General features: G+C 39.5%; 1 protein-coding gene and 1 long non-coding RNA gene across 2 annotated transcripts in view; one reads left to right on the top strand and one right to left on the bottom strand.

Annotated features, from left to right (window-relative positions):
* Positions 1 to 21,151, bottom strand: part of CPQ (carboxypeptidase Q) — a 545,816-nt gene that overhangs the window by 73,816 nt on the left and 450,849 nt on the right. The window lies entirely within an intron of this gene.
* Positions 7,510 to 10,072, top strand: LOC109278049 (uncharacterized). Its single transcript, XR_002085480.2, has 2 exons — positions 7,510 to 7,796; positions 7,947 to 10,072. It is a non-coding gene; the product is annotated as an uncharacterized LOC109278049 (long non-coding RNA).

Raw genomic sequence — 21,151 nt, 5'->3', positions numbered from 1 at the left:
CTCTTTTGTGAGAGAGAACGAAAAGAATTGCTAACTTTGACTTTCTTTCACTGTTAGGATGGATATATAAGAATGTATTTTTCTTGTAAGTTTCTCATAGCGCTTCCTGCCTTGGGCATTGATTTTTGTATCCATCCATCTATCCATCCATCCACCCACCCCATAGTCATGCATTTACTGAACCTTGTGAGAATGTTGTTTGTTTTGGCCTGCCCAGAGCTGTTCTCTCTTCCTCTTGGCAACAACTCTATTTTCCTTTGGGAAAATGCCTTCATTCATTTTCCTTTTTTGGTTTTTTAAATTTTTTTAAGCTTATTTATTTTGAGGGACAAAGAGAGTGGAAGAGGGGCAGAGAGAGAGGGAGAGAGAGAATCCCAGGCAGGTTCTGTGCTGTCAGCATGTCACTCACCCGGGGCTCGAAGTCACGAACCATAAGATCATGACCTGAGCCAAAACCAAGAGTCAGATGCTTAACTGACTAAGCCACCCAGGTGCGCTGCCTTCATTCATTTTTAATCCACTTCATTTTTGGCCACTGCCCTGCCTCAGCGACTGGATTAATTGGGCAAGTCAGAGTCAGTCTGACTCCTTGGTCTGTGACTGGAACTCTTGGGAAAGACAATCTCTTGTTCAGCTAGATTGCCAAGCCATAGGAATGTCAATGTGGAGTTCCCAATAGCTATGAGGGAAGGAAGAGTGAGGCCAGCAGAGAAGAAACAGAAACAGAGATGGTGAGTGAATGAGCAGCCACGTCCTGATAGCCCAGTGAAGCCCCTCGATCCGACTGCTGCAGTTCTGTTCCCTGAAGTTTTCAGTCTTGTGCGTGAATAAGTATCCATTTTGCTTAGGTCATTTTGAGTTGGGTTTCTGTCACTTGCAAATGAAGAGTTCTATCTATTCTGTGCCAGGTCCTGAGACCAAGACAAACCCATTTCAGAACCCAAGCAGCCTAGTGGAGTGCTTAAGGGTGTGAACTCTGTCATCTGCGTATGAATTCTGGCTTCGCTACTGACAAAGTACGTGACTTCACACAAGTTCCTTTGTGCCTCTGTTTACTCATCTAGAAAATGGTGAAGGTAAACAGAGTACCTATCTCACAGGCTATTGTGAAGATAAGCTAATTCATCTAGAGTGTTTAGTATGGTGTCTGATCTGTAGTGAGCATTCGATAAGTACGAGCTAGAGGCAAATTGTGGCTAGAACCAATCAACAAGGTAACAGCCATACCAATATTCTCACGAATCTCCTTTGTTACCTTGTTCCTCCTCTCTATCCCACCTGTATAGATTGCATTATTGTTCCTAATTCATAACACCATGGTTGTTGTAAGCACTGGTGTTGTTTGCTCCTGTAGTATATCTGCAGCAGCTGGCTGACCCATCACCTGTCCACCCGCCCCAACAAATGATGAAGCGAGGACATGCCATGTGGGAAATTGTCTCCAAGTAAAACAGTTGCCTCTAAATACACTATTGAACAAGTTGTTCCAGAAAGACTCACAGAACAAATTAAAATACTTAAATCACAAGGCTTATTAAATATATTTAAAACACACAACAGTAAGCAAGGGGGGGAAAGATGGGGTCAGTTCATGCACTTGGGATAGGGAGCAATTGGAGGACTCCACTACGTGAATCCTGGGGTACACAATGTCCATATGCCCCATTTCTCTCTGCCACTTCAGCTCTCCCTGCTCATAGTGTGGTTACTAGGACCAGAGTTGAGGTTTGTGCAAGAGGACTATATAGGAAAGAATTAGCTTAGCAGGCTTAGGGTGCTCAAACTCTGTACATTCCAAAGAAAGGATGGTCCTTGACTACCTCTTGGGAGATAATCCTTGAGCCCTTGAAATAGATGGTCTGATAAGAGTATCTTTGTTTACCAGGGGCCTTGGGCCCTGCCAGATAGTTTATGCTAACAATGTGATTTATGGTAAGAGACTTGGGCCACATGTTATCAGTTGGATCTCTAGGGAACTGGGTCTGAGTAGTTAAGGTCAGTCACATAGGCATTCCAATAAAAATTCTGGACACTAAGGCTTGTTTGAACTTCCTGCTTGGCAATGCTTTGCAAGTGGTGTCATGCATCATTGCTGGGAGAATTAAGTGTCATCCATATAATTCTACTGGGAGAGGACAACTAAGAGCCTGTACCTAGTCTCTCCTAAACTCTGTGATATGCACCTTTTTCTTTTGCTGATTTCTATCTGTATCCTTTCGCTGTAATAAATTGTAACCATGAATTTAACTGCTTTTCTGAGTTCTGTGATTCTTAGCAAATCATTGAAACTGAGGGTGATCTTGGGTATCCCTGACACAGGACCCCCAGATGGAAGGTGCCATAGGCCAATGTCACATACATGTGCTACTACAGAGATGTAGGAACAAGTATGCTATAGCTTGCTGATTAGCTAGCTGAGCACCTATGAGTTCTATTTGAGTTTCTTGGGCACAGCACACGTGGGCCCTGAAGGATATAACCAACTGGTTGCCCAATTAGGAGATCACGAATATCAAATGCTCACATATATTTAATGCTTCTTGATATTTAGCCTTACATATATTTAGTACACTCTGAATATTTGGTGCTCAGATGCATCATAAATATCAGGTATTTCTTGGTCCTTTCATCCTTCTCTCCATGCGATTAACATGCACATGTTCCACTTGCCAACTACTTATCTTATATTTATACTTAACACATCCCATAGGTTCTGCCTATGATAACCACACTTTTTGCTTACTAGCTACTCATTTAGACTTGCACACCTTCAGATAGTTTGCCTATGTTTGTAAACCACAAGCTTACTCACTTACTAGAATTGAGTATTCTCAAAACCATGCACATCACAGGACACAACCTGCTAAGTGAGTTAGGGGAGGAGAGTCACAAGCATATCACTGAATCTTTAGTCCTTCAAGTATTTCTTATGGAATAATGATAATAGTGATGACAGCGGAACTCACATATTCAGAGCTACTACTATGTTCCAGGCATTTTTCTAAGTACTTTATATAAAGTAATGCTTCACAGGAACCCTATGAGGTAGAGGACATTCTAATCTCATTTTCACAGAAGAGAACATAAGACACAGGCGAGTGAAGAGATTTGCTCAAAATCAATGGCAGAAGTGATGGTGGAGCCAGGAGTCACAGGAGAGCTGGCTCCAGAAACTATGCTCCCAGACACCGCATTCCGCTCACTTCCAGAACAATGCCCCGGCTGAGCTCAAGTTCAGGCCTTGTAAACATTGCCGAATGTAAAATATTTGAAAATGCTTAGGCTGAATGTTCATAAGAAATTAGAGTGAGTGAAGGTGGAGGCACATTAATTTATATTAACCTGTGACAAGACCGTCTTTCAGAAGGAGCTCTTAGAACTTCCTTCTTCGAAAGATGGCCGCGAAGAACAGAAGTTCAATGTGGTAAAATTTCGCCCAGGGCTGGCACAGGGAAGTAGATATTCATAAGAGAGAATTCGACTTGGAAGTGTTATGGGCAAAGAAATTACTTACCTATATACATATTGAAAATGTATCATAAAAATGGAAAATCAACATCCACACCCACTTCAGATCTACCGGGTATTTGTCACAAAGTTCACCTGCCTACTTGCATACTCCAGAGTTGGGAAGGCTAACAAAAAAGGGGGTCCAGAAGCATACACAGGGTGGGTGAGATCAGAGGGTGTCACACTCAGGAGTAGACATTTTAACATTTCTTCCTTTAAGCTACATACTTTTGAGTGGTTATGACAAGGGTTACAAACAGTAACTGTTTGGGTTATTTTGTGGAGGCAGGGCTAAAGAGTGGAAAATGACAGCAGTCTGTCAAAGGATTTGAATACTGATGCTTGCTCTGCTCTCTTTGTGTGGCCCTTGGTGGACCTGTGAGCCTAATTCTTGGTGTGTGCATTTGCAGAACTAGTGACCACACACCTGTGCTGGGGAGTCACATATTCTGTGGTATAGTGAAACAAGGCAAGAAAAATGTACTGTTGGTGCCTGGCATACAGTAGGTACTCAGTTAACGACAGCAAGGTCTGAAGCATGTATACATTTTGTCAAAATATCCCTTTCGGAGATGAGCTCCGAAATTTTGCCCAGCCTGGATTTCTATTTGTCCTCAGAATGTTGGCAGGGGCCAGACTGGGAATTGGATTCCTCACTTGAAATAAAATTTTCATGACAAAACACAACATTTTATCTTTGAGTCCTTCTAAAAGGAAAAAAAAAATTCATGCGGTTTCTTGGAAACCAAGTGCTTCTTTACATGAGCATGTCTTAAGGCATAGTGGGAAGCCCAATCTTCTAGAATGGATGAGAGTAAGGAGTAGGATTACTAAACCTGACAAAGTCTTTTTGAAGTTTCACAAGATCCTAATTTTATAGAATGAGAAATTTTGCTAAGTCTCCCCACTCCTCTTGCTCCTTCCCCCTTCTCCTCCCATAGGCAGGAGATCCCATAGGCAATAACCCCCACAGCTAATGAACCCAACACAAACTGGCCCAAGCATTGCGCCTGGTATCAGCCTCCAGATTCAGCCTTTGTCCAGGAGAGGGCGTTGCCATCAAACGTGGCCTCCTGATCAGCCCCCTCCCTGCAAGTCACTATAACTCCCTCAGCTTCGGCCACACAGTTCTCCTCATAATTAACCTCTCTTTTTATAGCTAATGGTTCTTACAGCGAGGCCTCTAATGTAGAGCAGCCAGTAATTCACCCTGAGGGTTTATTTCCCTGTATGAAACCAAAGCATTTTAAAAAAGAGTCTTTCTATGCACAGCAGCCGTCTAAAAGTTGCTTAGAAAGCTAATAGGAAAGGCCTTCATCATTCTGAGGGTAGCCCCACCAGACCTGTGTTTGATTTCCTTGTTCTTCTTCCCCTTCACTTTTTTTTTTTTCAACAAAGAAGATCAAATTCATTCCCATTTAGGCATGTTCTGTGATTATAAATGGTGCCCCCTGGTATTCCTGGGAATATCTGACTATGGGTTGCTGCTAGCTGGCACTTCAGAGAACTTCTAACCTGAGAATGATATTGTCCTTAGGAAGCCTTCAAAGATAGACAAGCTGTACTGCACACCTGTGAGTTCAAGGGCACATTTGTTGAGGTTAAAAAGACTAGAACCTTCTATCAGATAACCTGCTAACAGATAGTTCCCACCAGAATACCAAGTAAATAAATAAAGCCAAAAAACAAATATACAGATGAAGAAACAAAAACTCCAAGATCCTGAAACAGGAAAGAAAACGAGTGGCATCTTCCGACTCTATTTGTAAGTAAGAGTAATCAGTTGCGTGGTGGTCATTCTAAGGAAAGCTAACATTTATGACTGATTGAGGTCATTCCAGACACTGTTCTAAGCACTTGATAATTGTTCCCTCACGTAATCCTTGGGACAATCGTATAGGGTAGATGGTATTAGTCCTATTGTACAGACGAGGTCACTGAGGCAAACACACAGGAGGCCAGAAAGTGTTGGCACATGGCCATGAGCTGGCTCTTAGCCACGCTCTGGCCAAGTTCATAAAGCTGCCTATGTAAGGATGTCCTCTGGGAGCTGCTCTTGGGTGACCTGCTGGCCTTCCTGGCTGTATGTAGCAGCTGACACTATATTTTCTATTGCCCAGCATTATAGCTCCAGGAAAGTTCTCCCTTCTAAAGCCACATCTCCAGGCTACTCTATCTGAGCCTCTTCTCAACCCAGTTCATTTCTAGATACCAATACTGCAGCCATGTCAAACCACAGAGTGAGTAAGAGAGAGCAACATCCAATGAACCTGCATTGGGTTCTTGCAACGTGTGAGGTTCTGAGACACAGAGATGGAAAAGCCAAGGGTTTCATAATCTGGTGGTGGAATAGACAAGTAAATAGACCATTCTGATACATGCAACAAATATTACAGTAGTTATAATAGCACTTCATTTGTATCAGGCACTGTTCTTAGCACATTTCATAGATTTTTCTCATTTAATCTTCACAATAATCTCATGGGTAGCTGTGGCTAACATTTTGCATATGAGGAAGAGGAGGTACCTACAGGCTATATGACTTAGCTATAAATGGAAGAGATGGGATTCTGAGTCCAGGCAGTGTGGCCCCAATCCTGTACTTTAAACCAAGGTGCTCTATGGCCTCTGTCCTGATGGAAGCAAGCTCAGAGGAAAGTGCAAGCACAGAGGAGGAACACTCCCCCAGGCAGAGGGGGGTCTTCCCAGATGAGGGGATCCCAAGTTGAGTGGGGTGGTCTATACAACCCAGTAGTACATGACTGGTACAAGACATGGGTTGAGTGGTGCAGGCATACCCTAGAGTATATGCTGTGGTCAGAAGCAATGGGCTGGCAACATGGCAACGTGGATATATCTTATGAACGTAAGACTGAGTGGCAAAAGGGAGACAAGAATGGGGCTTGTAGCACCATGTCATATATGTTACTTAAAAATGCATACACACGAAACAACAGTATACGTATATAAGAACATATATAGGTAAAATGATTCCTATCAAACAAAGTAGAATGGTGGCCTTTTGGGATTGAGATGGAATTCTAGTGTGGAGAGGAATAAGATTAAATAAAGAGAAGCATCATGATTGTAGTGTACTATGAAAGGAGAAGAATATATCAGTTAACCCTGGGTCCCTGAGAGAAGAGGAGGGTGGGGAGGAAGAGGATCCTTATTAGTGTTGGTCAAACATTTCTTTGCCAGGATTTGCCCCCCCCCCCTCCTTCCACAGGGTGTAGCATGAGGACCAAGTTGCTTTCTCTAGTGTGATCCCACCCCCTTCTCATCATCGATTGGTCCTCAGATGGGTACCTGACTCAAACCTGGTCAATCAGTTCACTTCCTTTTAAGAAAGCTTTAGTGTCTGATAGAGACAGTATAACTGAGGGTTAATGCCAAACTAGATTAAGGGCCAAAGTAGATTTAAACCCTGCCTGCACCATGAGCCATGTGACCTTGAGTATATAGCTTAGACTCCAAATACCTGGGTTTTCTTATATGTAAAAGAGGAAAATATAATACCTAACTTGTGTGAAGATTTAATGAGTGAATAAAATGCATGTGTAACGCTTAGAGCAGTGTCTGCCATACAACAGGGGCTCAAGAAATGTTGGCCATGATTGTTTCCTAAGAACTTGGGAAGTGGGAGACTAAAGAAAGGTCTTTATCTGGGTGGCTGATCAGTATGCCAAGGAGTAAGTCGCTTTTGATTTCACGAAGAAGCCTCATTATTTTATCCCCATGGGCCATGAAAATATCATCATTTTATGTAATATTTGTGAGGTGAAAGGGTTTGGGAAGGACTGTTAATCAGGAATCAGTCTCTGGTTTAATTTCTAAAGCCTGGAAATACCCAAGTGGAGTTCACAGGATACTTCAGTATTTTTCCATTCTATCTCTCTCTCATTTTTTCTGCAGTTAGTTTACATGTATTCTTGTGACTTCCCTTTAGAATCCTAATTGAGGTCATAATGATAGTGAAGACGCCACTGCTCAGCCCCTTAGCTCATCTCCATACATGGCAACTTCCATGCTGTCTTCCTCACAGGGAGAGTCACCCTCAGGTGCTGATTACTGAGTTGGAAATTGTTGAGAAACAAGTACAAAATCATGTATCTCTTCTACTGCCATGATCAAGCCCCAGTTCACACAAATGATAACGCAACAAACTGGAGCACACTGGATTTTATGTGGAATCTTCTGGTGTAATAACACGTTTCTGATTTCATGAGGTTTAAATATGTTGGTAAAAGAATCAGTTCTGCACTTACTCATTTACCTCCATGCTGGTAAGTTCTATTTACCATTTCCTAATAGGATGTTTATGCAACTATTTCAAAAATAGCCATTTTTGGTCCTCAGAAAAGTTGGCCAAGTCTTTATTGGAAATTCAAAGTTGCATAAAAAACAAATAAATGATTGACTTAATTTTTTTTTAGAACCAAAGTACTTACAAGAGAATGTGAAAGTGAATCAGAAGGGACGAACACACACAGAAAACCTTCCCTGACCTTTGGAAGTCAGAGAATAGTCAACAAACTGATTTAAGCAATTTCACTGCTTTGAAGGTTTCAAAGAAGACTGATTTCTGTTTGTTCAGCCACGATTTGGAAGTGCAAAGATCAAGGACATCAAAAGTGTTATCTGAACTTTTGAATGTGTTTGTGAAATTGCTAATATGTCATGGAGGCATTTTTCAGAGATCTGCATTGTGGCACTCTTTATCTGTGTCAGTTTGGCAGGTGCCATCTGATCAAGTGAGTGGCCCTTCCGGCACACCAAATGCCTTCCAAACTCCTTCCAAAGGCATACCAGAGAGAAAAGAAAACCGGTCATTTCCTGTGATTGGGAGTTAGAGTCAACCAAAGGGCCTATGATGACTTCCTGAGGATGTTTAGTTGGTCACTACCGTGGCTGACAGCTGGTGCATGGAGCTTGTAGTCTACACTTCACAAGCAGCAGTATGAAGTCTTCAAAATCATAAAGAAGTGCAGTCATGCTTTGCAGGAAGAACTACTTCAATAAAGTTTATCTGAGGGAGTCAGTCCAGGGCGATATGGCACTCCCCATCATCAGGGACCCATACTCCTTCCTGTTTGCTTCTCTGCTGTGTGTGACTTGCATTCTCAAGTTCATTTCATGGTCCAAGTTGGCTGTTGATGCTTCAACCTTCCGAAAGGAAAGAGGATGGGAGGAGAAGAGCATGCCCATCTCCCTTGCTCCCTTTAAGGAGACTTACTGGAAGTTTCTTGGGCCACTTCCAGTTATAACCCATTAGCCAGAACTTAGTCTCATGGTTACACCTAATTATAAAGTAAGGTAGAGACTACAACCTAGCTAAAATTTAGGGGGTCTGTTACCATAAAAAAAGTAGAATGCATTCTTAGGGACAATTAGCTAGTTCTGCCCCATCATCCTTCAGGACTCAGCTCAAATGTCCCCTTTTTAGAGACCATCAGAGCCCATCCTGTCAATAGCAGGCCTTCCATACTTATTATTCACCACATAATCAGCTCAGTTCCATAGAAGTGATCTTTGTTTATTTGCTTACTTCTACATTTTATGTTCTTGCTCCTCCACTACGACAAAGTTCTTTAAATGTAGGGACCTTTTTTGTCTTGCTGCTCACCTCCATACCCCAGTACCTTACAGTGCCTGCCACATGGTAGAAACTTGATAAACATGTGGAATAAATGAACAAATCATGAATGAGGGCCCTTAACAGAGAAAATCAATGAGGTATTAGGACTAAATACATAAGCTCTGGGATTAGATAACCTTGATTGAAATCTTGACTCCACCTCTTATTAGTAATGTGACCAGGGGCAGTGACTTAAGCTGTCTAAATCTTGACTTCTTCATTTGTAAAAATGGAGAGGAGGGCTTTTGGGAGAATGACATGAGTGAATACATGTGAAATGCTTATCTCGTTGCCTACTGGATAGGTAAAAACAAATGTTAATCTTTATACATGACCATAAAAATAATTATAGTTTGTGTTATTATTGGGATCTCTCTAGTCCCAAGATTTAAAGGAGGCATGCCAGAGGAAGAGACCTTAGAGATGAGCCCAGGGGATAGGCAGGAGTTGAACAGACAAAGAAAAAGGGTAAGGGGAGAACATTCTAGGAAGAAACCACATGTGCACAGGTCTTGGGGGCAGGAAGTGATGTTAGAACTAGAAAAAAAGTCAATGTGGGCAGAGTGAAGACAGGAAGAGTGGCATGTAAACTGAGGCCAGAAAGGAAGACAAGGTTAGAACATTCAGGACTTTGTATTATGAACTTTATCCCAAGTGCAAAGAGAAGCTACTGAAGGGCTCCAAGCAGGAGTGCATAATCAGATTTGTAATGTAAATTATGGGATTATTGCTCTTTAAAAAGTGGAAGAGACATGAGCTCTCCAATGAACACACACTAACAAAAAATCATGTGCATGCACACAGTGAAGGTGATTGTATACAAGTCAGGAAGAGGGTCTTCACTAAGAACTTAATCTGTGAGCACCTTGATCTTGGACTTCCCAGCATCCAGAACTGTGAGAAATAAATGTCTGTTGTGTAAGATATCAGTCTATGGTATTTTGTTAGAGTAGCCTGAGCTAAAACAACATCCCTTACTTGTGGATTAGAAGACTTAATGCTGTTAGGATATTGATGTTACCCAAAGTGATCTATAGAGTCAGTGCAATTCCCATCAAAATTTCAATAGTGTTTTTTTTATGGAAATAAAAAATCCATCTTAAAATTCATATAGAATCACAAGGGGCCCCAAATAGTCAAAACAATTTTGAAAAAGAACAAAGTTTGAGGTCTTACACTTACTGTTTTCAAAATGTATAAAGTTACAGTAAATAAAACAGTGTGGTACTGGCATAAAGACAAACACTTAGAACACTGGAATAGAATAAAGAATCCAGAAACAACCTTCTGTTAGAGATGGTTGAATGATTTTTGACCAGGGTGCCCAGACCATTCAATGAAGAAAAGATAGTCTATTCAACAATTGTTGTTGGGAAAACTGGATATTCATACTCAAAAGAATAAAGTTGGACCCTTACATTATGCTATATATAAAAGAATAAAGTTGAACCCTTATATTATACCATATATAAAATTGACCCAAAATGGATCAAAGACCTAAATGTGAAAGCTAACACTATAAAACTTTTTTTGAAAAAAACCATAGGCGAAAAGCTTTATGACAACACATGTGGCAATGGTTTCTTGGATAAGACATCAAAGGAACAGGCAACAAAAGAAAATAATAAACTGGACTATATCAAAATTTAAAAATTCTCTGCATCAACTGATAACAATCATCAGAGTGAAAAGGTAACCCCCAGAATGAGAGAAAATATTTGCAAATCATCTCTCTGATAAGGTTATACACAGAATATATAAAGAACTCTTACAACTCAATTACAACAACAACAACAACAACAACAACAACAACAATAAACCCAAACACCTTGATTAAAAATTGGGCAAAAGACTTAAACAGATATTTCTTCAAAGACATATGCAAATGACCAATAAGCACATAAAAAGATGCTCAGCATTACCAATCATTAAGGAACTGAACTCAAAACTACAATAAGATACCATCTCACACCCATTAGAATGGCTACAAAACAAAAACAAACACAAAACAGAAAAACAAAAGCATGGGGAAAGAAAAGGGAAAATAACAAGTGTTGGTGAGGATGTGGAGAAATCAGAGCCCTTGTGCACTGTTGCTGGGAATGTAAGATGGTGCAGCCACTGTGGAAAACAGTATCGTGGTTCCTCAAAAAATTAGAAATGGAATTACAATGTGATCCAGCAATTTCACTGCTGGGGTTAAGCAGGATCTAGAAGAGATATTTATATACTAGTGTTCATGGCAGCATTACTCACAATGGTCCCAAAGTGTAAAAAACCCAAGTCAATATTGACGAATAAACACAATGTGCTTTAAGCATACAATGTAGTATTATTCAGTTTTAGAAAGGGAGGAAATTCTGATACATCCTACAACATCGATGAACCTTGAGGATGTTACATTAAGTGAAATGCCAGTCACTGGAAAACTATGGTATGATTTCACTTATATAAGGTACTTGGAGTAGTCAGATTCACAGAGACAGAAAGTAGACAGGTGGTTGCGAGAGGCTGGGGACCCTGGGGACAATGGGGTGTTCTTGTTTAATTGGGACAGGGTTTCAGTTTTGTAAGAGGAAAAGGATTCTGGAGATAGATGGTGCTGATGGTTGCACAAAAATGTGGGTGTACTTAATGCCACTGAACTGTATTCTTAAAAATGGTTAACATGGTAAATTTTAGCTTATGTGTGTTTTACAATTAGAAATAATAAACAACTATTGAATTAAAAAGAAACACAAATTGGGAGGAGCCAAGATGGCAGAACAGCATGGAAGTTTTTTGTGTGTCTTGCGTCCATGATATAGAGCCAGACCAACACTAAACCCTCCTACACACCTAGAAAACTGATTGGGGGATTAACACAACAATCTGCACAACCTGAATCACAGAATTCAGCAGGTACACGGCACAAAGAGCTGACATGGGGAGTGAGAAGCTGCAGCAGGCAGGGAGGTGCTTTTGCAGGTGGAGAGAGGATGGAGACGGGGGAAGGAGGGAGAATACGGGAAAAGCACCCCTCCCCAAAAGGAGCCGGAGAGAAAATGGAAAATTGGAAACAGCTACAGGGACTAAACTAAAAAGGGAGAAAGGAGAAAGGAGAGGGTTTAAATTCCATTAAGACTGTAAACAAGGGGAGCGCTAAGTCTGCAACTCCACAGCTCCATACCTGGTGGTGCTCTGGTGGGAAGGGCGAATCCCCAGGAGCAGAGTGGGGTCCGGGAGGTTCTTGGGCCACACAGGGAAAAGTGGTTCCACTGCTGGAAGGACATTTGGTAGAGACCGTTGAAGCCACCTGGTCCCAGCAGACCCCAGAGAATGGCCACATTTGCTGGTGCTGGGGCAAGGTCATTAAGGGTGAAGCCTGGTGCCAGATGTGTGTTGTGATTTTTCATAATCCCTGAAAAGCTGCTACTACACTATTTCACGAAATTTTTCTGGGGTGGGCTGGCACCTGGCTGCAGTCTCGGGACACCGGCAGCAGCAGGGTCCAGCAGAAAGCGTTCCTGGGTGCAGCCAACATTCGGCCGTTGCTCATTTGGCCATTGCTCATTTGGCCATTGCTCGGTGAGACCCTCCCGCAGAAGGGCGGAGTGGGTCAAAGCTGCAGTCCTTCGGAAGTAAGGAGCCAGGGAAAATGGCTGTATTTGAGACAAAACTCGGGAGAGAGGTACTGCCTGGGGCCTGGTCACAGACAGTGAAAAAGCAGGGAGTGGATAAGAGCTGAAGACAGAGGATGCGTGCGTGATTGCTGATCAGGGAGAACAGAGTTCTGATACTAGAGACTGGGTAGCTGGGCGACGCCATTTTCACTGCTCCTGCGCATGCGCATACACACCTAGAGTGCCACGATACTCCACCCCAGTAGGCTAGCAGCGCCATCTAGGGGAGAACGGAACCATTACACTGAGCCCCGTCCAACTGGACCAACCTTGCTCTTCAAGAACACAAGTCTCACTACCTGCTTAGTTGATGGACTATAAAGCACTTCATAGTATGACTTCTAAGAAAAAATGAAGTAATTTCAGTCCTATTTCAATCTGTTAGCAGGTCCATCTATTCAATTTTCTTTCTTTTCTTTCTCTTTTTCACTTCTTTTCTTTTTCTTGAATACAGAAAGAGAAAAAACTCATTTTTATTTTCAATTTTTATTAAAAATATTTTTCTTTATATTTTTTACTATATTTTTTACTTTTGTGTAATTTTTTTCAAATTCTATTTTACTTCCATCATTTTATTTTAGTCTACTTCAGTGTAATCACTTTTTCAAATTTTCAAATGATTTCTTTTTAAAAATATTTTTTTAACTTTTTCATTTCTTTTCTTTTTCTTGAATGCAAAAAGAGAAAAACTTCATTTTTACTTTAAATTTCTATTAAAATATTTTTAATTTTTTTACTATTTTTTTACATTTATGTAAATTTTTTCAAATTCTATTTTACTTCCATCATTTTATTCCAGTCTACTACAGTGTATTCACTTTTTCAAATTTTCAAAAAATTTCCTTTTTTTCTTCTCTTTTTTCTCTTTTTTGTTTCTTTTCTTATTCTTGAAAACAGAAAGAGAAAAAATTCATTTTTATTTTTAATTTTTATTAAAAATATTTTTCTTTAATTTTTTTCTACTATATTCTTTACTTTTGTGTAAATTTTTTCAAATTCTATGTTACTCCCATCATCTCATTTTAGTCTACTTCAGTGTATTCATTTTTTCAAATTCTCGAACAATTTCCTTCCCCCTCCCTCTTTTTTTCTCTAATCTGGCAAACCACTTTCAACACTCAGACCAAAACACAACTAGGATCGAGCATCATTTATTCACTTTTTGTATGTGTGTGTATTTTTAATTTTTTAATTTTAATATTTTTTAATTTTAGTTTTTTAATTTTAATTTTTCTACCTCATTAATTCCTTTTCTCCCTTCAAAATGACAAAAGGAAGGAATTCACCCCAAAAGAATGAGCATGAAGAAATGACAGCCAGGGATTTAACCAACACATACAAGCAAGATGTCTGAACCAGAATTTAGAATCACAATAAGAAGAATACTAACTGGAGTCAAAAATAGACTAGAATCCTTTTCTGCAGAGATAAAAGAAGTAAAAAATAGCCAGAATGAAATTAAAAATGCCATAACTGAGCTGCAATCACGGATGGATGCAGTGGCGGCAAGGATGGATGAGGCAGAACAGAGAATCAGTGATATAGAGAACAAACTTATAGAGAATAATAAAGCAGAAAAAAAAGAGGGAGATTAAGGCAAAAGAGCACAATTTAAGAATGAGAGAAATCAGTTACTCATTAAAAAGAAACAATATCAGAATCATAGGGGTCCCAGAGGAGGAAGAGAGAGAAATAGGGGTAGAAGGGTTATGTGAGCAAATCATAACAGAAAACTTTCCTAACCTGGGGAAAGACACAGACATCAAAATCCAGGAAGCACAGAGGACCCCCATGAGATTCAACAAAAACCGACCATCAACAAGCCATATCATAGTCAAATTCACAACATACTTAGGCAAGGAGAGAATCACGAAAGCAGCAAGGGAAAAAAAGTCCCTAACCTACAAGGGAAGACAGATCAGGTTTGTAGCAGACCTATCCACAGAAACTTGGCAGGCCAGAAAGGAGTGGCGGGATATATTCAGTGTGCTGAATCAGAAAACTATGCAGCCAAGAATTCTTTATCCAGCAAGGCTGTCATTCAAAATAGAAGGAGAGATTAAAAGGTTCCCAGACAAATAAAAATTAAAGGAGTTTGTAAGCACTAAACCAGCCCTGCAAGAAATTTTAAGGGGGATTTTCTGAGGGAAGAAAAGATGAAAAAAAAAAATATATATATAAATACCAAAAGCAACAAAGGATTAAAAAGGACCAGAGAACACCACCAGAAACTCCAACTCTACAAGAAACATAATGACAATAAATTCATATCTTTCAGTACTCACTCTAAACATCAATGGACTCAATGCTCCAATCAAAAGACATAGGGTAACAGAATGGATAAGAAAACAAGATCCTGTTCACAAGAGACCCACTTTAGACCTAAAGACACCTTCAGATTGACAGTAAGGGGATGGAGAACCATCTCTCATGCTAATGGTCAACAAAAGAAAGCCAGAGTAGCCCTACTTATATCAGACAATCTAGACTTTAAGGTAGACTGTATCAAGAGATACAGAAGGGCATTATAGCATAATCAAGGGGTCTATCCACCAAGAAGACCTAAAAACTGTACACATTTATGCGCCAAAATGTGAGAGCACCAAAATATATAAATCAATTAATCACAAACATAAAGTAACTCATTGACAGTAATACTATAATAGTAGGAGACTTCAACATCCCACTCACAGCAATGGACAGATCATCTAATCAAAAATCAACAAGGAAACAATGGCTTTGAATGACACACTGGACCAGATGGACTTAACAGATATATTCAGAACATTTCATCCTAAAGCAGCAGGATACACATTCTTCTCCAGTGCACATGGAACGTTCTCCAGTATAGACCATATACTGGGACACAAATCAGCCTTAAGTAAATAGAAAAAGATTGAGATCATACTGTGCATATTTTCAGACCACAATGCTATGAAACTTGAAATCAACCACAAGAAAAAATTTGGAAAGGTAACAAATACTTGGAGACTGAAGAACATCCTACTAAAGAATGAATGGGCTAACCAAGAAGTTAAAGAGGAAATTAAAAAATTCATGGAAGCCAATGAAAATGATAACACCAAAACCCAAAACCTCTAGGACGCAGCAAAGGTGGTCATAACAGGAAAGTATATAGCAATCCAAGCCTTTCTAAAGAAGGAAGAAAGATCTCAGATACACAACCTAACCTTATGCCTTAAGGAGCTGGAAAAAGAACAGCAAATAAAACCCCAAACCAGCAGAAGACAGGAAATAATAAAGATTAGAGCAGAAATAATGCTATTGAAAAAAACAAACAAACAAAAAAAACCAGTAGAACAGAACAATGAAACCAGAAGCTGGTTCTTTGAAAGAATTAACAAAATTGATAAGCCACTAGCTAGTTTGATCAAAAAGAAAAAGGAAAAGACTCAAATAAAAAAAAATCAAGAATTAAAGAGGAGAGATCACAACCAATACAGCAGAAATAAAAACACTAATAAGATAATATTAAGAACAATTATATGCCAATAAAATGGGCAATCTGGAAGAAATGGACAAATTCCTAGAAACATATACACTACCAAAACTGAAACAGGAGGAAATAGAAAATTTGAACAGACCCATCACCAGTAAGGAAATCAAATTAGTAATCAAAAATCTCCCAAAAAACAAGAGTCCAGGGCCAGATGGATTTCCAGGGGAATTCTACCAAGCATTTAAGGAAGAGTTAACACCTATTTATTCTCTTGAAGGTATTCCAAAAAATAGAAATGGAAGGAAGACTTCCAAACTCTTTCTAGGAAGCCAGCATTACCTTGATTCCAAAACCAGACAGAGACCACACTAAAAACAACTATAGACCAATTTCCCTGATGAACATGGATACAAAAATCCTCAACAAGATATTAGCCAACAGGATCCAACAATACATTAAAAAAATTATTCACCATGACCAAGCGGGATTTATACCTGGGATGCAGGGCTGGTTCAATATCCGCAAAACAATTAACATGATTCATCACATCAGTAAAAGAAAGGACAAGAACCATATGATCCTCTCAATAGATGCAGAGAAAGCACTTGACAAAAATACAGCATCCTTTCTTGATAAAGACCCTCAAGAAAGTAGGGATAGAAGGAGCATACCTTGAGATCATAAACGCCGTATATGAACAACACAACGCTAATATCATCCTCAATGGGGAAAAACTGACAGCTTTCCTCCTAAGGTCAGGAACAATACAGGGATGTCCACTCTTGCCACTGTTATTCAACATAGTATTGGAAGTCTTAGCCTCAGCAATCAGACAACACCAAGAAATAAAAGGCATCTAAATTGGCCAGGAGGAGGTCAAACTTTCATTCTTCACAGATGACATGATATTCTATATGGAAAACCCAAAAAGATCTACCAAAAAACTGCTAGAATTGATTCATGAATTCAGTAAAGTTGCAGGATATAAAATCAACGCACAGAAATCAGTTGCATTCCTATACACCAACGATGAAGTGACAGAAAGAGAAATCAAGGAATTGATCCCATTTACAGTTTCACCAAAACCCATAAAATATCTAGGAATAAAACTAACTAAAGAGGTGAAAAATCTATACACTGAAAACTATAGAAAGCTTATGAAAGAAATTGAAGAAGACACACACACACACACACACACACACACACACACAAACGGAAAAAGATTCCATGCTCCTGGATAGGAAGAACAAATATTATTAAAATGTTGATACTACCCAAAGCCATCTACATAGTCAATGAAATCCCTATCAAAATAACACCAGCATTCTTCACAGAGCTAGAACAAATAATCCTAAAATTTGTATGGAACCACAAAAACCCCGAATAGCCAAAGCAATCTTGAAAAAGAAAACCAAAGCAGGAGGCATCACAATACCAGACTTCAAGCTATACTACAAAGTTGTAATCATCAAGACAGTATGGTACTGGCACAAGAACAGGCACTCAGATCAATGGAACAGAATAGAGAAATATAGCCAGAAATATAGCCAACTAATCTTTGACAAAGCAGGAAAGAATATCCAATGGAATAAAGACAGTCTCTTCAGCAAGTGGTGCTGGGAAAACTGAACAGCGACATGAAGAATGAGCCTGGACCACTTTCTTACACCATTCACAAAAGAAACTCAAAATGGATGAAAGACCTAAATGTAAGACAGGAAGCCACCAAAATCCTTGAGGAGAAAGCAGGCAAAAATCTCTTTGATCTTGCCTGCAGCAACTGCTTACTCAACACGTCTCTGGAGGCCAGGGAAACAAAAGCAAAAATGAACTACTGGGACCTCATCAAAATAAAAAGCTTCTGCACAGCGAAGGAAACAATCAACAAAACTAAAAGGCAAGTGACAGAATGGGAGAAGATATTTGCAAATGACATTATCAGATAAAGGGCTAGTATCCAAAATCTATAAAGAACTTATCAAACTCAACATCCAAAAAACAAATTATCCAGTGAAGAAATGGGCAAAAGACATGAATAGACACTTCTCCAAAGAAGACATCCAGATGGCCAACTGACACATGAAAAAATGCTCAACATTGCTTATCATCAGGGAAATACAAATCAAAACCACAATGAGATACCACCTTACATCTGTCAGAATGGCTTACATCAACAACTCAGGCAACAACAGATGTTGGCGAGGATGCGGAGAAAGAGGATCTCTTTTACATTGTTGGTGGCAATGCAAGATGGTGCAGCCACTCTGGAAAACAGTATGGAGGTTCCTCAAAAAACTAAAAATAGAACTACCATACGACCTAGCAACTACTAGGCATTTATCCACGGGATACAGGTATGTTGTTTCGAAGGGACACATGCACCACCATGTTTATAGCAGCACCAAAAATAATAGCCAAAGTATGGAAAGAGCCCAAATGTTCATCGATGGATGAATAGGTAAAGAAGATGTGGCATATATGTACACAGTGGAGTTTTACTCGGCAATCAAAAAGAATGAAATCTTTCCATTTGCAACTGCATGGATGGAACTGGAGGGTATTATGCGAAGCGAAATTAGTCAGAGAAAGACAAAAATCATATGACCTCACTCATTTGAGGACTTCAAGAGACAAAACAGATGAACATAAGGGAAAGGAAACAAAAATAATATAAAAACATGGAGGGGGACAAAACAGAAGAGACTCAGAAATATGGAGAACAAACTGAAGGTTACTGGAGGGGTTGTGGGAGGGGGGATGGGCTAAATGGGTAAAGGGCATTAAGGAATCTACTCCTGATATTGTTGCACTATATGCTAACTAATTTGGATGTAAATTTAACAAAAATTAATAAAAGAAACACAAATTATAATTAATGAATAAATTTTAAATAAAAATATTTAAATAAAGTGAACTTAAAATTTAAATTTAAAAATGTTAAATATTTTTACAAAAATAAAACAATTTGCATTTAACATTGAGTGTCCATCTGCTCGCCAATTTAAATTATGGATATTAGATTTCAAAAGTGTTATGCCTAAATCAATAGTTACTCAAATTTATGAGGAATACATATTATTTAATATCGCAGATATAAAATAATGTAGCGTGTCACCATGTACAACTCTTGCAAATGCCATGCTTTATTCACAGGTATGTTCAGGGCCACAAACTGGGACACGATGAGAATCAAGAAAAAATGCTCAACACTTCTGGGGAATAATAGCTCATTAATGCAAGAATCTATTGCATTCTTGATCTCTGAGAGGAAAGATTTGACAAGTTAATGAATTTGTCTTTTTTTCTTGAGTACTTCTGTTCTTCAAGTCTTCATGCTCTTAGGTAGTGTCTATGTTCACAACATTCAGATACAGTCTTCTCTCAAAGGCAAGACCTGAGGAGCAGGGCGTCCTTGGAGCCTGGGAGTGGAGGCTTAGAGTCATTGGTCACGCTGTGCAAGCCCTGAGCACCAGATCCCTGGTGACAGAAGCAACCATATATCCCTCACGAAATTTGCTGTTGGTGTGTGTTTGTGATATGTGTAGCCCTCTAAAAGCACAAGGCCCCTCTTTCTCGGGCCAAAGCATGGCGCTGTTGAAGCCCCACCTGCTATTCGTTGAAATGAAAATGCGCCAGTTAGACTCAATCCATCCACACGGTGAAAGCTAGAAAGGTTTGCTGTTCAGAGAATTTGTTTGTCTGAGGTAATATTTGGCTTGAATTTTCTAGATTTCAGCTACATTTTATCAGCTCCATGATCTTGAAAAAGTTATTTATGAGTTGTATACCCAGGTTTTCTCATCTCTAAAATGGGGGTTAAAATAGGACTAGCATCGATGCATCGAGTGAAGATTAAATGAGAAGATGCATATAAAGTTCTTAGCGGTATAACTAGCCCAGGGTGGGTGTTAGTGATAATGGTGATGATGATCTGGATGGCAAGTCAGAGCTTGGTGGAAATTCACGTTCCATTACAATTTCTGGGATAGACTGGCTGGTACTTAGAGTTAAGAGAACTAAATAGACTAGGGTGTGACTTTTATATCATGAAGATGTAAGGCACAGCTAATGTTCTTTCAATCTGGAAAATAGAACAAGGCTCTCTGAGGTACCGTCCAACCCAGAGATACTGCTTGAGGGGACCCAGAATAACCACCAGTGATATTAAGAATGTCAGGTTCTCTGAAGAGCTTGAGTGCTCTTAGGATATGCTGCAAATATATGAGTGGTTACCTGCCAAGTTTCAGGATCGCAGGGAGGCCTTAATATCCAGGGAAAAGATCTTTGCCTGATTTGAGTAACTGATTGATTGGAAGACCTGCTTTGATGAGAACTGAGTTGACTTATCTCATTTCGTGTACAAAACTCCATTAACAATTGCTTTCCACCATTCCTTTGCTGAACTATGGACCATTTAAGGGAGAGAGAAGAAAAAAACTTCAAAGGTAATTTCTTTCAGCTCCAAAAATGGTCTTGGGTTTTCTGGTTTAACACAGAATTGAGAAGTAAGCATGCATCATTTATTTCTATGCAAAAAACATTCTTCACTTCAAACGGCAATTAGTGATAACATTTCTATCTGGTGTCGTGATGAGATTTTTATGCTAATCATCACATAGCAGTAAATTAATCATTTGGGCACAGTTAGAGAGAATGTATATTTCATGAGACAGATATAGATATCAAGATCTGTTTGATATTTACTCAAGGTAAATGGGAAGCATCTCGAATTATTATGAAGGAAGCATACTGAGCAAATAGAACTGCGTGGCAATGAAATGGATGTGGTGTAGAAGCATGAGGATTTTCAAAACACTCTTGGTGTCATTAGTGTAATTATTGTGAGGAAGGTGGAACACTCTGGGGAACCTAAACTCCAAA

The sequence above is a fragment of the Panthera pardus genome, unplaced genomic scaffold (genome assembly GCF_024362965.1).
Source record: "Panthera pardus isolate Hobbes unplaced genomic scaffold, ASM2436296v1 HiC_scaffold_7, whole genome shotgun sequence".
NCBI lineage: Eukaryota > Metazoa > Chordata > Mammalia > Carnivora > Felidae > Panthera > Panthera pardus.
The sequence above is the reverse complement of the archived record's forward strand: the minus strand, read 5'-3'. Positions and strand labels throughout refer to the sequence as shown.